The sequence below is a fragment of the Podarcis gaigeae genome (genome assembly GCF_964106915.1).
Source record: "Podarcis gaigeae genome assembly, chromosome: Z".
NCBI classification, from domain to species: domain Eukaryota; kingdom Metazoa; phylum Chordata; class Lepidosauria; order Squamata; family Lacertidae; genus Podarcis; species Podarcis gaigeae.
Genome location: NC_139691.1, coordinates 47,183,379 through 47,200,507, shown reverse-complemented (window position 1 = coordinate 47,200,507; position 17,129 = coordinate 47,183,379). Strand labels below are relative to the sequence as shown.

General features: G+C 48.1%; 1 long non-coding RNA gene across 1 annotated transcript; it reads right to left on the bottom strand.

The window, feature by feature from the left end:
• Positions 1-4,991: 4,991 nt before the first annotated feature.
• LOC310836138 lies at positions 4,992-8,057 on the bottom strand. The gene is made up of 2 exons (XR_014559881.1): positions 6,852-8,057; positions 4,992-5,389 (listed from the first exon to the last, which is right to left on the bottom strand). It is a non-coding gene; the product is annotated as an uncharacterized lncRNA (long non-coding RNA).
• Positions 8,058-17,129: the final 9,072 nt, after the last annotated feature.

The following is a 17,129-nucleotide window of genomic DNA, read 5'->3' as shown; positions in this document are numbered from 1 at the left end:
AGTAATGTGGTCCACCAGCCCTGAGGCAAACTTGGATGGGGATTGACAGACTATTTCTGATGCAGTTGCCATAGCAACTGTGATGCTCAGAAGCTAGTGGTTCTGCCAACCTTCTGCTGGGGTGCCACTCTCCTTCCCCATTTCTGCAGATATTGAGATGAGGGGCATCCCCCCCCCACGGTGTGTGTGTGTGTGTGTCAATCTGCAAATGCTGTTGGCATCCGTCTATCCTGAGAGACAATAGGGCGAAGTCAAACTCAAACCGCTGTGTTCGCTGCACCAAACTGATCACCTCAAGGCACAAGCCTGGGAAGTGTGAATGGAGGTCCTGAGCTGCCCAGACAACAAGACCACCACACACCCCCTTTGGCCTCACTGATGTTGTCCAAAGGAAGGAGGAACAATACATTTGGCACCAGCCTGGGTGCAAGAGTTGCCAGAAGGAGGTATACAAGGTGTCATCCAACCGCCTTAGGGACTTTGGATTTGTGAAGGGTTTACTCCTGAGCATTTTCTTCTCCCAAAGATATCCCACAAGGCAGCAGAGGTTTAGGATCAGAGCTTTCCTTCTCCTAGATGGGCTCCCTTCCCAGGTGAACAAGCCCAATCTGCCCCTCACTTCCCTCTACAAAACATGCAGAAACCACCTTCTTGACCTTTGGACTCGGTCTTGTTTGTTCCATCCAATCTGCCTTCACACACAGGGGAAGTCCCTAACTCACCAATGGTTTAAGACCCATCAGCTCTCCTTGCCTGGTTTAGCTGGCCAGTTGAAGCCGTTTCCTGGGGTGTGGCCGCTGTCTCATGCCAACAGCTTCTAGGAGCCCCAGGTGAGAGCAGAGTGCAGGTTGGGGACCAAAGGTGAACAAACTACCCCAAAAGACAAACTACCCCAAAAGGAGCACAATGTGTCCCCCACCAGAGGTACTACCCCTTCCCTTTACACTCCATACACCCCATGCACAATCTGCATATACAAGATCACTTAACAGTTAGCCTTAACAACCTTTTAACAGCCTCACAGTCAATATGGCAATTTAAGAGTGGTGAAGACATTGGGTTTTTTCCTGCCTCTTCAAGGTGTCTTTGTGACTAGACAGGGAATTTTAATGTGCAATCATGACTAAGATCCTAAAATGCTTATTTTTGGAGAAATGAGCATGCAGGGCAAGGGCTTGGGGCAGGTGTTTCTATCCTGCAGATTCTTCCAGGCCCGCTTTCTATACCGGACACACACACACACACACACACACACACACACACACACGGCTGCAGAATCCCACGGTCACCTTGCTCTCAAAGGCACAATGACTGCTATTTCTTCCCCTGCAGTCCATGGAGATGCAGGACAGACAAAAGAGAGCACTTCTTCACAAAGAGCACCGTTAAACTGTGGAATTTGCTCCCACAAAAGGGACCGGTGACCACCAAAGTGGACAGCTTTAAAAGAGGGTGAGACAAATTCACAGAGGAAGTGGATTAGGCTGTCAGTGGCCACCAGATACACAATGGCTTTGTTCTACCTCCTCTATTGGAGTTAATGTGCCTCTGAATGTCAGTTGTTGGGAATCTGACAATGGGTGGGGGAGAGCTGTGGAGCTCAGATTCTGCTTGCAGGTTTCCCATCAGGGCATCTGGTTGGTGGGCTGGATGGGCCCTTGGCCTGATCCAGCAGGCTCTTCTTATGTTCTTATGAAACACCAGGTTCCGTGTCTGCTTGTCGCTACAAGAGTTTTCTCTGGGATAGAGTAAGGAGCATTAAACTCCACTGGGATTGTCAGCAGCTCATTTTGACACAGACACTATGGAATCTGACTTCCCCACCCCCTGGCAGAATAGATGTCCCTTTAGCAGAAATAATAATAATTATTATTATTTCTTGAATTTGTAGGCTACCCTTCATCTGTAGATCTCAGGGCGGTTCACAACATACAATCACAACACACACACACACACACACACAAACATGAAATACATAATAAAAATAAGAACACAAACAAAACAATAATCCCTGCTCACACATTTTTTATTATTATTATTTATTGAATTTTTATACCGCCCTGCACTTGCAGGGCTCATTGGTTCACAAGATAATATCACAATATAAAAACATAAAATACACAATAAAAATAAAAGCAAGAGCAACCCAGTACCACCCCAACACATTTTAAAGGGGCATTGGATGTCAGTCAGCCAAAGACCTGGCTAAAGAGGAACGTTTTCGCCGGGTGCTAATGAGCAGTTTGAAAGTTCTATGGTTCTAAGTGAATAAGTGGGTGAGTGTTTTTCCCCCAGTAGATGAACCCCTCTACCTGACTTGGAGAAATTCTCACCTGTCGGATTTCTGCTTGCCCTTTGGCTGTTAAAAAGACACAGGACTCCAACCAGAATTCAGGGCCTGGCAACCCTGAACTCCTTTTGTGGTCTAGCATTGAATCCACTGCTTTATTATTTTATTTTACAATAATTGCCACTTAATCAACAAAAAACTCTCAGCAGTGCACATTAAAAAAATAAAAGTAAAATCAACCATTGGAAAATTGACGCAAGAATTTAATCCAAATATAAATAAAACCAGCAGTTTTAAAACAAATATACATCATAAGATTACATGTCTGGATAGGCTTGCCTGAATAAAAATGCTTTTTAGAAGGTGCTGAAAGCAATACAGTGAAGGCGCCTGACTGGTTTCAGTTGGTGGCAAGTTTTGGATACGTTGGTTCTGCTACACTGAAAGGGTCAGTTCTTGAATCAAACGTCATGTGGCACTTGAAAAAAGTGCCAGTTGCACAGATCAAAGTACTCAAGTTGGTATATATGAACTAAGACGATCCTTCAAGTCAGCTGGCCCCAACCTGTTGAGGCCTGTCAGGGGTTTATATGATAATGGTAAAACCTTTAATTTGGCCCTGTAACAGATAGGCAGCTGGTGCAGATCTCTGAACAGTGGAGTTATATATTGACTGGGTCTCACTCTTGTCATCAATTTTGCTGCAGCATTCTACTACATGGCAGTAACCCAACCTTGAAGTCACCAGTGTTTGGACTACTGTGATCTAGTACAACAGAGCTGGCAGAGAATGATGGGAAATGTAGACTGAAATGTCTGCCAGGAAAAACAGGTTGATGAAGGCAGGATCAGGCCGTACTGGGTAAGTCTGTGGCTAAAATTTATATGATGTTTGTCACTCACATCTTAGTTGGAAGCATTCTTTGCATGCTCCCTTTTGTTCTGGAGAAAAAATAGCCATGAGGCCCTGATCTGGAACATGCTCCCAACCCATATCAGGCTTCTGAACCACTTTTCTGCTCCTAGGTTAAAGCCATGGTTTTCCCAGTAGTGATGTATGGAAGTGAGAGCTGGACCATAAAGAAGGCTGATCGCCGAAGAATTGATGCTTTTGAATTCTGGTGCTGGAGGAGACTCTGGAGAGGCCCATGGACTGCAAGAAGATCAAACCCTGTCCACCCTTAAGGAAATCAGCCCTGAGTGCTCACTAAAAGGACAGATCCTGAAGCTGAGACTCCAGTACTTTGGCCACCTCATGAGAAGAGAAGACTCCCTGGAAAAGACCCTGATCCTGGGAAAGATGGAGGGCACAAGGAGAAGGGGGCGACAGAGGACGAGATGGTGGGACAGTGTTCTCGAAGCTACCTGCATGAATCTGACCAAACTGTGGGAGGCAGTGGAAGACAGGAGGGCCTGGCGTGCTCTGGTCCAGGGGGTCACAAAGAGGCGGACACCACTAAACGACTAAACAACAAGGTTCCTTTAGTCCCCGGAGGTGCTGTTGATAGGAAAAAGCACCTTCAGGGGCAAAATAGGCAATATTCTGGATGGGAAGCACCATTACTTCTCCAAAGTGGAAGCAGCCAATTAAAGCACATTTGTTTCAAGCACATGGCAAGTTGTTTGGGCCTCTTACATTCATATTTAGGAAGGGACAGTACCTTAGTGGTAAATGCACACCAAACCTCAAAGGGTTGTTGTGGGGATAAAATGAGGTTGTGGTGTGATAGGAATTTTATGGTCTTAGATATATTGTAATGTTCATACGTGTACCAACCAAGCACATATATAGATCAGCACAGGAAGGCCAACCTGGAACCTTTTTGATTCCTAAATGTTTTCTCTGCTAGGTCAAAGTGGGAAACCTCCCCATTGTCTCTTTCCTCACAAATCCTGCCCTAAGGACACATTTAAGATATGAATAGGGTGTGAGCCTGTGACTTGGCTCAGGAACTAAGTATTTATCACTACAAAAGAATGGCCAGGCTCCCCAGGTAATCCAATCAAGTAACCTGCCAGACAGGAGATAAACAACAACAGGAGAAAACCAATATTCAAATTTAAAACAAATTTCCTGTGCCTTTTCTGTGATGTAGGTGTGATGTATCTGAGGGGTGGTCTTAGGTTACACCCCTTCTGTGATGTATGTATGATGTTTCTGGGGGTGGTCTTGATCTACACGATGGGAATTTCAAAAGTCCTTGCATGCCATTTTTCTGGGTCCCTCCTCTCTCCTGCGGGTAAGGGGAGCACCCTGTTGCAACAGATCAATAAAGATCAGGCTTACTAGCTGCTTTGCTTCTCAGTATTCTCTGGTTGGCCTCTGTTATTCTCTCCTACCAATAGGGAACCTATGTAAGGACTCTATAAGGGGAAAGGGCAATTTTTGTTTACAACAGTGGGACCATGGACACAACCTCAAGCTTGTTGGAGGAACGTGGTGGAATATAAAGCCAATTAATCAATTAATAATAATGTTACCCTCCCCCCTCCACTGCTGTGTGGCACCCACATCCAAACCATTCCCTGCCCCCGCAGCCCTAGCCTGAACCAGCCTCCCACCTAAGAGTCCAGTGAGGGTACTTCTCCAAAGAGTTAGTGTGTGTGTTTTGGGGGGGGGGGTTACGGACTCAGTTCTCCAGGCAGCGGCTGCACCAAAACCCATTTCTTTGCCACTTAGATGCAATTAGAGACATTTAGATAACAAACTGCTGCATTAAATTTAATTATCCCAGCAGTAATTGGTTGCACTGAGAGGATGCTAAGCCCAGCACAGAGGGCAACTAATTAACCAGCGGAGCCGGGCGGCGGGGGCTGAGTCTGAACCCGATCAAGATACCACCACCCAGGTCGCCTTCTGCATCTGACCTGCTGACCTAACTACAGCCAAGGCTCTGCGGGAACAGGTTTTCTCCCCAGAGCCTTCCAGTCCAGGAATAGGGGCAGAAGTCATCTAAAAAGAGGTCATCTGAGCATGCGAAGAGAACCTCTCTCTCACGACAGAAACCCTTCAGTGGTTCTTCACTCTTGAGGAATTGGGTGGGGACACCTTCCAGGTCCAAGGCCATGGATTCCAGGAGAAGTTGTGCTCTGCACTTTCTATTTTAAAAAAAAGCAATTGAAGCAGTGAATAATTTCTTTTTTGTATTTTCAGGTCTTAGGCATAGGGTTGGCCATAGGTCCAGAATTTCCTGGACATAGCTAGGATTTGCCCATCGGAAACAGTGTCCAGGTGAAAATCACCGCAATGTCTGGGAGAATCCAGGCATATGGCAACCCATGTAGGAAGTGCAGGTTATGGTGAATTTTCTTTAAAATAGATCAAAAACTTGTGTGCGGATTTTCACTTTTTGAATTATGGCAAGCCTGTCTAGTAGGGTCCCTTCAAAGGCTCACCATCTAGTCCTAGACGCCAGGTGTGGAGCTACACATCCTCTGCATGCCCAGAGTTTCTCTTATTTACCTATTCCGGCCCAGGGAATAGGTAAATAAGAGGAACACCATGACACAGACAAGAAAATGCCTCACAAGGAATTGTACGTCACATCTTATTATCCCCTTTCCTGGGGTCAGCGTGGGGCTTCCAATTCTCTCTGACCCCTCTGCAGCCCTGCCCACAGAAGCCTTGGCTCCTGCTCCCCACTTTTGACAAGCCTTGCAACAGCTGGGCTGCAGCTTCCTCGGTTGCTCTACATGACTTTGCAACAGATCGAGCGCTTCTGCTGAATGCAGACTGCCTCCAGTGCAGACCTTTAGGTGCTGTTGCACAGCTTCCAGCTGGAGGTCTGGAATGGGCTCTGGCTGGAGTGCAGCCGTGCTAAGCCTGCTCCAGGCAGCTGCTCATAAAGGCATTCTGCTGGTGCCTCCACCATTGCTGCAGCGGCAGCAGTTCCTATTGGCCTCCAAACAGCTGCTAATATATGGCCTGGGCAAGAGTGAGAAGAACAGGCAGCCTCTGGGCATGTGCAGAAGGCCATCTTGGCTTCAGGGGATGGAGCCCTGTGCTTTTAATAGTTGGGCACTCATATGATTTTTATTTATTCCATAGAATTTAAATACTGCTGGATGATGATGATGATGATGATGATGATTATTTGTAGCACCCTTTACAAACTGCAATTCCCAGGATTCTTTGGGAGAAATGTGCTTTTAATGCCTGTTTTTCCTGCAGCAGGCATGCTCAGCTACCCCTCTGGAAGCTCAATCCCACAGAAAGCTGTGACAGCCACCAACCTGGATGGTTTTATGCAGGAAAGGCTATCAATGGCCACTTGGCACGATGGCTATGCTCTACCTCCACAGTCAGTGGCAGTAACGTTTGTGAACAGTAGTTGCTGGAAGATGCAGGAAGGGAATACAGAATGCTCTTGTTTCCACAGGCCTCTGGTTGGCCACTGTGAGAACAGGATGCTGGACTAGACAGGCCAAAGTGGCCTCATCCAGCAGGCACTTCTTATGTCCTTACGTGGTTCAAGGGTAGAGATTGTGAGAAGGCATCTTCCAAAGCAATCCCACCCCGCAAATAGCTTTGGAGCCTTCTTGCCTCTAGCCTAGCCCTCACCCCTTTTCCTGTTCCCGCTGGAGTCTTCTTTTGCTTGCCACCACGTCTGCGGGCTCTCTTCCGGCCAACGCTGCCCATGACAGATCTTAAAAACTTGGGGTCAATGAGATTCGGCAATCGCAGCACCTTGCACCTGCTGGACCTCCTGAGCGGAGCGGGTTGTGTCTTGCTCCTCGTGAAGTAGGGTGAAATGTGAGGAGTGTTGCAAGCCGGTGCAGAGGCAGAAGGTATGGCCGAGATGGTAGAGCACGGCTTCTCTGTCAGGGGCTTCTTCCTAACCCAGTGGAACACCAGTATCATACACCTCTTAGATGGGTTGGACATGCTGAAGAAGGTGCTGGAGGCCCAAAGACCAGGGTGACTTCAAAGCGGAGGACGCAGCAGGCAGTTCCCTATCAATGGTGCCAAATCCAAGCAAATGTTAGCTCCAGTCCTGTTAAATCGATCCAGCAATTATGAACGTTAAAGAAGGGATTAATTCCTCAGGCAGTAGGAAAAGACTTTCTGTGGCTTTTTAATAGATGGGAGCCCCCAACTACTGCCACTGTTGACAGCCTGTTGCCCCTTCACTCTGCTTGAATGGGTTATGTCACAATGGTTCCTTCATCAGGTGTTTGTGGGCATGAAAATGCTGTTGGGAGTTTCAGCAATGAAGGCTCAGGCATAACATACTGTTTGAAAGTCTGAACATTTCCTCTTTTTTTATTTAACAAAGTTTATACAGCACTTTTATAATTTATATACAAATTATTAGGAGAGTAAGTTAAAAATATACTGTAGTTTATTCACTTAGAGGCTAGTTTACATACTTTATTCCTTCTTATACTTCCATCCCACCTTTCCTCCACAGAGCATACACACTTCAGCCTCCACCTTCTCCATTTTATCCTGACAGCAAAATTGTGAGCTAGGGCCATAGCTCAGTGGTAGAACAACTGCTTAGCATGCAGAAGGCATCAGGTTCAGTCCCCAGCATCTCCTGGTGGGACTGGGAGCGCTCCCTCTGCGCTTCGGAGGCTTCGCGTTGCTATCGCTGAAGCCAAGGAGCCTGCATTCGCTCCATAGGACGCACACACATTTCCCATTAATGTTGGAGGGGGGAAAGTGTGTCCTATAGAGCGAAAAATATGGTATATGTTGGCAGATCCATAAGGACTGCCGTACGTCAGGAATTTCCCAGATATATCTGGAATGCTACAGGCGGAAGCAGTGCCTGGGTGGAAATAGACAAATTTTTCTGGGAATTTCTGGACGTATGGCAGCTCAGCAGCTTTGGGCAAAACTGAAAAAAGCTCAACAGCTTTGCCCCAAAATAAGGCAACCCTAATTTATTTTATGCCATACTCTGCCCTGGTGGGGTATAAAATCTCTTTAATAAGCCAGGAAACGATAAATAACAGCATGTTGGGGGGACTGTCCCAGAACTCAAGAGTAAATGAATTGAGGGTGGAAGCAGAAACTAGCCCCTCATTACTACATGCTGCGTTGGCAAGTTCAGCTGTGATCCCGTGATCACTTTACCTGGGATTAGGGACTATTGGGCACAAGGAGTAGAATTCTGAGTGGTGTTCTTGGCATCCGTCTGTCTCGACTCTCAAGAGACAATGGAGTGTGCCTCTGGCGGTGAAGTCAAATCGCCGCATTAGCAGCACTGAAGTGACCTCCCCGGGGCACAAGCCTGGGCAGCGTGTCTGGAGATCCTGGGCTGCCCACGTGATAAGACTTCCATTCTCTGCCTTGCTGATGTGGTGCAAAGGAAAGCAGAGGTATATGTTTGTCACCAGCTTGGCTGCAGGAGTTGCTGGAAGGAGGCGTACAGTCATCCAGCTGTCTTAGGGAATCCCAGATTTGTATAGGGTTTCCGCCTTATCCTCAGTGCTTTTTTCTGGGGGTATTCAAGGGTACGCAGTAATGGCACTTTCCCCCCCTAGAAGTAAAAGCACTGGTTTAAAGTGTGGCATTTACTGTATCAACCTCATGGTGAGGATCAGACCATTTTTCTAGAAGAAAAGCACTGCTTAGCCTTAAATCATCATCATCATATGTTGCAGCTGAGCTAGGTGAAAGCACTGGACAAAGAGTTTGTGAGGGGCACAGACTTGTGAAAAGTCTCAGAGGCCAGGTAGGAAGGAATGAGGCAGCCACATTCAGCCTTTGGGTCTGGGGTCCCCATTCCAGTTCAGTGTACCTGTTCAGTGTCAGAGCTTCAAAGAGCCCTTTGTCTTCCAGCTTCGTCTTGTGTGGCTGCAAAACTCACAGGCCTGCTTGTAGCTTTGTCTGTAGCAGCCTGGAGTGCCTGTTCCATCATGCTCCAAAAAAGGCTGGTATACAGTTGGGATCCTTGTAATATTGGCCCCTGTCAGGACTCCTAACTCATGCTTAAAATTCCCACCTCTTCCTCCTTGGTGAATGGACAGGGAATGGACAGATCTGTCAGTTTCATTTTATCTCCTTTTCTTTTCTTTTTCCTAATCTTAATTTTCATATTTTCACATTTTTAAGTCCTCATGAAAATCATCAGCATTTTAGCACCCTTCTTAAGCACATTCCCCTGTGTAACACATGCTTGCTGGTCATTTTCACTAATATATGTGTTTTTTAAAAATATGTGCACTTTTTTTAGTTGGACAGATGCCGCGCAATATTTGGAAGTGCAAATTTCAAAGGGCAGCTGTGCTTGGGGTTGCGTATTGTTTCAGGGAGCGTGAATTAGGTTGCTCTGCATTTAAAACGTGGACTGAACTGAACTTGTCTCCCCATCCTTCCTTATTATGCTGATCTCTTGCGTTGTGCCTCCAAAGCGGCTCAGCTCTTCCTCTGCTGCTAAATGAAGCACCTTTGCGACTTCTGTGGGGGAGAAAAAAGCCTCCCCCCCCCCCACTTTCTCCAGCACGGCCTTGTGAGAGTGTGTTCACTGAAACCCAGATGGCTTGCTCCCTTCCATCCAAGTTTCCTGCTGCCTGCTGGGCCAAAAAAACACTGTTGTAATAACCACAAGATGCTTCAGCAAATAGGAAAATCACATTGAGTTGTTTGGTTTTTAATTAGCCATTCCGCTCCTGCTATCCCAGCTGCAGCTCCCACCAGTCACTGGCTTGGGTCCTGGAAGCCATGCTTCTACCTATGTTCTGCTCACTTTGTGGGAACTCCTATGCCTTTTTCGGAGCAATCCAGGAACATAAAGCCAAGTCCTCCCATGTACACATTGCCACCCATCCCCAACACTTGCTGGTTCTAGAAACCCCTGGGGCGGCAGCAATCGCTGCCTGTCTTTTCAGCCTCTTAAAATCACAGGCTTATGAATGGAGACGAGAGAGGGGCAGGCCTTGGAGCTGAAACAAAGAGGGTGGTGGCTTTGTGGTTGAGTTCCTTGCTGATCTTTCAGCCAGCCGATAAATGCCACCATTTTGTGCAGTGGTTCTAATCCAGTCTTTTATACTACAAATCCAATGAGTCCCACCATCGTTAAGGCCATAAGACAGGGGGGATCATGGGTGCTGCAGTCCAAAACCTCTGGAGCTCACCAGGCTGAGAGGAAGAATGCAAGAAGAGCCTGCCGGATCAGGCCAATGGCCCATTTAGTCTAGCAATCTGTTTTCACAGTCAGGGGTGTACCGAGGCTTTGGCCCAGGGTGTGTGTGCACAAAACATGCCTCTCCACTCTGGTTCACAGTGGCTATGAAACCTGTTCATCCTCTCACTCCTTCTGTGAGGGGCAAGAGTTACAGGAGGAGGAAAATGGGAGGGAAGAAGCAGAAGGGAAAGCAGCAAACAGAGATGATGAGGAAGGAAGGCAGGAAGGAAGATGGACTGACAAGAGGAGGAGGAGGAGGAGCAGAGCAGAGCAGAGCAGAGCCTACTGGCTGTGGAGAAAGTCACTGACAGAGTGCAAAAGGCGCTGAAAAGCAAACTTCTTAAGTTTCTAGTCCATGGTCTTTACAGGCTTTGGAGGCACCAAGGCTAGATCTACACTCACCTTTTAAATGTTATTAGAACAATATTAGAAATGTCATTCTAAAACATCAAGACAGGAAGAGTCCTCTTTGCTTTCCCTTCTTTTGTGTTTCCACATGGTCTACCCGGTTTCTGGTACAGGATAGCTCTGCAGCACCCTCTGGTGTCACACTTCAACAATGCATTGTGAGCATTGGAAATAGAATGTCAGGTGGCTATATGGTTATCAGAACCATTCCTTAACTATTTGTTAATGTTAAAAAAAGAGAGTGTAGATCTGCCCCAAGGCAGCTCCTTGTTGAGGGCACAAGGGAGCCTAGGTCAGCCTCTGTCCACAGTGACCAACTGGGTGCCTGTGGGAAGCCCGCAATCAGGATTCAAGCACAAGAGCCATTTCCCCTCCTGTGGTTTCCAGGAACTGGTACTCAGAAGCATTTGTTGCCTCTGGTTGCGGAGGCAGAGCTAGTAGCCATTGATAACCTTCTCCTCCATGAATTCGTCTCATCCTCTTCCAGAGCCATCTACATTGGCGACCATGACATCCTAGCATACAGCGTTGCATTGTGGTGTTTATTCCCCCTAGTGGTGTAGAAGATCCAGTCACAATGCACACCTGGGTTCAGAAGATGCGGCCTACTGGAGGCTTAAGCCGGTTCTCTAATGTCTAAAGCTATTGTACAAATGCACACAGTCGGCATAAGCAGGAGCAGTTTCTTCCTGCTCCAACAAAGCAAATGGACTATTCCCACATCATCTCTTCAGATGCACCCTTGCACCCCCAGGTGCTGTTAGCTTACAGCATTCAAAACTCAGCTCAGACCCCTTTGTCTCTCTCTCAGAACTCCATTTCCCTCTGAAAGCTACAGTTCCCAAAACACTTAATGAACAGCAATTCCAAATGTTATTTGGAGGGAAGTCATGTGTTTTAAATACATGGTTGTTGCATGCAGCCCAGTAATTTTTTTTTTGTAATGCTATTTGGAGATGGGACTGTGAGCTGAGTGCTTCAAGCAGGTAATTACTGATCAGCTGGGTTCATGAACAGAGACACACTCTAATGTGTACGGAGGTTCTTGGGTGGTTGCTGATGTTGTTGTTGGGTCACCACAGCATTGGATTGGGTGAGGGGGGAGGCGGAAGGTTGGGGGTTTGGGATCCAGTCACTAGCTCAGAGAACACAATCACACAGCACCTATTTAAAGCGCATGATTTCCTCGGGGAGAATCCTGTCATGTCCCATCAATTTGCCTGACCCTTCCAAGATATGTATGGGTGAAATATATGGCATAAAGTGGATATTCCAGCTTGGTAAGGTTGCATTTCAGCTGATGGGGGGAGTTTACAGTCCCAAACACGTGGACTGCACTAGGTGGAATCTTTCCTTGCAGAAAGATTACCTGCCACTCCACCCAGATCTAATATGTAGGGCTGGCAATCACTCCAAGTTTGGGACAGACACGATGTGTTGCTTAAGGTGCAAAACTGCTTTGATTTGGGTTGTGTTTTTAAAAACAACTACAGTACCTGGAATGGCAGAAAATCCTTGCCACTGCCACGAAGTAACTTTGGAGGAGCAAGCACTCCCCCTGCTGGTTGTTATTATTCCTGCGATTATTTATTAATTTTTCATACTGTCCTTCACTAGAAGAGCACAGAGTGGTTCACAACATAAAAATACAAAACAAGAACACAAAATACATAATAGAACAGAAAAAACCAATAACTCACCCCCTCCCACAGACAGCACATTTAAAAGACCATCAATTGTTAATCAATGTAAGTAAAGAAATGTTTCTGCCTGGTGCCTAAAGATAACATAATGAATGCATCAGGTGCATCTTTCTGGGGAGAGCATCCCAAAAGAGGGGAGCCACCACAGAAAAGGCCTGCTCTAGTATTGCCACCCTCCGGACCTGTCATGGAAGGGGCACATAAAGAAAGACTTCAGATGATGACCGCAGGGTCTGTGTTGGTTCATATGAAGAGAGACAGTCCTTGAGGTATTGTGGTCCTGAGCCCTCTAAGGCCTTATTGGTCAGAACCAGCACTTTGAACTGGGCCTGGAATAGAACTGGCAGTCAGTGCATTGGACCAGGATGAGTGTAATAGTCTCAAATCGTCTTGCCCCAGTGAGCAACCTGGCTGCCAAATTCTGCACCAGCTGAAGCTTCTGAAGCATATTGAGAGGCAGCCCCATGTATAACATGTTCCAGTATTCCAACCTAGAGGTTACCAGAGCATAGATAACAGAAGTTAGGCTGTCCCTCTCCAGATAGTGATGCAGCTGGGCCACAACCAAAGCTGATGGAAGGCACTCCACACCACTGGGGTCACTTGAGCCTCAAGCACAGGAAAGGATCCAGAAGAACCCCCAAACTATGTAGGTGTTCATTCAAAGGGGATCTATACTCCTCAAGAGCAGGCAGACTCCCATCCACCCAGCCTAAGGAACCGCCCACTCACAATGCCTCAGTCTTATCAGAATTTCATGCAGTCCATTACCAAGACAAGGCAACAGTCCAGCACTTCCACTGCCTCACCTGAAGATGTAAAGGAGAAGGAGAGCTGATGCCTTGTGCAGGTGCAGCATGGACGACACCCTCTGTGTGGAAAAGCTGCAGTGTTTTACTTTCGAGAAAAGGCGAGTAATAGGCAACGTGAAAGAAGTTTATAAAATTATCCACAGGAAAGGGATAGAGCACATAAGAATAGAACTTGTGAACATCCAACAAAGCTGAGTGTTGGAAGATGTGGGACAGGTTTTTAAGAGGTCCTTCATGCAAAGCATAGTTAAACTATGGAACTCACTCCTGCAGGAGGCGACCAGCCTGGATGGCTTTAAAAGAAGATTGGGCAAATCCATGGAGGAGGAGGAGGCTGCCAAGGGCTACTAACCATGATGGAAGCTCTGCTCTGCCTCTGAAGTTGGTTGGATGTGGGCGATGCTTTCAAAAGGTTCCAGGTTCCAAGGGGCAAATAGATGAAGCTGGTGGGTCTGGGCTGCTTGCTCTCTTGTCTGCCTTCAGTACCTATTTATCTACGTTACTTGCACTTTGACGTGCTTTACTGCTAGGTTGGCAGGAGCAGGGACAGAGCAACGGGAGCTCACCCCGTCACGGGGTTTTGAACTGCCGACCTTCTGATCAGCAAGCCCTAGACTCTGTGGTTTAACCCACAGTGCCACCCATGTCCCTTATTGAATGAGGTACTGCTGCAGTTATGGGGCAGTTATGGTGGTGGAGGAAATAAAATACATTGTGGAGTTGGGAGACCCTGCACCTTCTGCTTGTGGCATCTCTCTCTGACTGGACCATCACAGTGGGTTGAAAGCTCCTCCCACTCAGTGGGGTGACTCCCCCGCAAAAAACAGCTGCAGCTGTATTACCAGAGACACACAACTCTGCCCAGAGCTGCATGCAAATCTTTGGACAACCTCTGACTTTTGTGGTGGTCTCTTCCACTGTCTCAGAGCAGATTTCTGCCTGTGGGTCTCCAGATGTAGTTGGAATCCCAGAACCCAACAGCCCCAGCCAGCATGTCCAATCAGCAGGGATATCGGGAGTTACACTCCAGCAATAACTCAACGGCAACAGGCTGCCATATAATTTCACAGGCCTAACATTTCTCCACTGGTGTTCAGAATATTCATAGGCAGATGGTGGCTGCTCCTTCTCAAAGCTCATCAGTCTTATTTAGCCCAGCTATGCTGGCAGGACGGGGACGCAGGTGGCGCTGTGGGTTAAAGCCTCAGCGCCTAGGACTTGCCGATCGAAAGGTCGGCGGTTCGAATCCCTGCGGCGGGGTGCGCTCCCGCTGCTCAGTCCCAGCGCCTGCCAACCTAGCAGTTCGAAAGCACCCCCGGGTGCAAGTAGATAAATAGGGACCGCTTACCAGCGGGAAGGTAAACGGCGTTTCCGTGTGCAGCTCTGGCTCGCCAGATGCAGCTTTGTCACACTGGCCACGTGACCCGGAAGTGTCTCCGGACAGCGCTGGCCCCTGGACTCTTAAGTGAGATGGGCGCACAACCCCAGAGTCTGTCAAGACTGGCCCGTACGGGCAGGGGTACCTTTACCTTTACCTTTATGCTGGCAGGGGCTGATGGGAGTTGTAGTCCAAAACACCTCACTCACTCATATGCGCCTCTATAGCCCAGAGAGCATCCATCCCAGACTTCTCTGGCCTGCTTTCCTCCAGATGTTGGACTCCAGCTCCCATCAACCCCAGCCAATCGTACAGCCCATGGTCCAGAGCAGCTTTTATTAGCCCAGGGACTCCAGGTGTTACACAACTACAACTCCCATCATTCCTAACCAGCAAGGCCAGTTGTCAGGGGTGGTGGGAGCTGTAGTTCAATAACACTTGAGGACCCGAGATTGAGAAAGGCTGGTCCAGAGTGAGGATGGGAGTTCTTGGGCAAAACTGATGTAGAGCAGAAACTACAGATAGAACTCTGGAGGATTTAGAGCAGCACTCCAAAGATTTCCGATTCATCAGGAAAATAGCAGCAACTTTAAAAACTTCCTCACCTCCACCACCAAATCACGGTAAGTTGTTTAATAGAGTTGTGGGTGGGGACAGGAGAGGGACCAGGAATGGATTTTTGTGGGAAAGGACTTCTATGTTTACTTGTGCTGATTACGTCGTACGTCCAGAGAGGGGCACCCTTGCTCCTTTAATTATTCGTGTACGTCTGCTTGGCGTGAGGTGCTATTTTGTACCTGGCTCAGGTTCGTTTATCTTGGCACTCTAGCAAACAACATTAAGAATAGATCCTGCAAGCAGGGAGCCTGCCCACCCAAGTCTAAGGGAAGTAATCTTTGACTTGCTTTTGGCTCCTTCCCAGGTTCCCTCCCAATCTGCCAACCCCCCTCACCTGCTTTCCATTCTGCTCACCAGCAGGTGGCAACAGAGCCTCTGATTGAAGACTGGAGACCATGCAAAACACACTCCCAAGCCACCTCTTTTGTTGCAAACCCACAAGAGGAAAGGCAGGGCTAGGGAACCCACCCTTCAGAGAATCCTAGAATTGTAGGGTTGGAAGGTACTCCAAGGGGTCATCTAGTTCAACCCCCTAGGTAAAGGTAAAGGTACCCCTGCCCGTACGGGCCAGTCTTGACAGACTCTGGGGTTGTGCGCCCATCTCACTTAAGAGGCCAGGGGCCAGTGCTGTCCGGAGACACTTCCGGGTCACGTGGCCAGCGTGACATCGCTGCTCTGGCGAGCCAGAGCCGCACACGGAAACGCCGTTTACCTTCCCGCTGGTAAGCGGTCCCTATTTATCTACTTGCACCCGGAGGTGCTTTCGAACTGCTAGGTTGGCAGGCGCTGGGACCGAGCAGCGGGAGCGCACCCCGCCACAGGGATTCGAACCGCCGACCTTTCGATCGGCAAGTCCTAGGCGCTGAGGCTTTAACCCACAGCGCCACCTGCGTCCCTAGTCCCTAGTCCCTAGTCCAACCCCCTACAATGCAGCAATTGCAGCTGAAGAATCCATGGCAGCTGACCATCCAACCTCTACTTAATTGCCTCCAGCGAAGCAGAGTCCACCTAACCCAAATGCTTAGAGCTGTAGCATTCACACACACCCTACCAATGTAGAATCATAGAATTGTAGAGTTGGGGGGGACCTTGAGGGTCATTTAGTTCAACCCCCTGCAGTGCAGGAATCTCAACTAGATTCTACATGACAGATGGCCATCCTACTTCTGCTTAAAAACCTCATGGAAGTTGTCTCCCCTGAGCAAAATTACATGGTACGGGAAAAGGAGATGCTGGAGCCATTTCCTAGAGGGGGCACAACATGCAGTTGAATCCTGCACCCATCATAAACACCTAGAGCATGGAGGCTGAACCAGTAGCAGATTTGGTAGTCCCAGTTCTTCACATGGTTCTAGTGCAAAAAATAAAAATGAAAAATTGAACATGGCCTGGTAGCAAATGGGAAGTCCATACAGGAGTTAACAACAATGTCATGTGTTGGCAGTAGTTTTGTCCTATCGCCAGCCTAGCCGCAGCATTGTGCCCTAGCTTAAGCTTCCAGACCCAAGAGCAGCCACACAGAGAGAGCTTTGCATGCACAACTGCATTTTGACTGCAAGGGAATGACCGTGGCCTGGTGGCAGAGCACCTGCTTTACATGCAGAAGGTCCCAGGTTCAATCCCCAGCATCTCCAGGGAGAGGCCACTGCCTGTAACCCTGGAGAGCTGCCGCCATGCCTATGTCAGTACTGAGTGAGAGGCGCCCACCCACAGCGGCAGAGCTTCATGCTCCGGCAACAGGGGGCGGAGAGCAGGCAGGGCAGGGCAGGGCTGGCGCACGTCCCA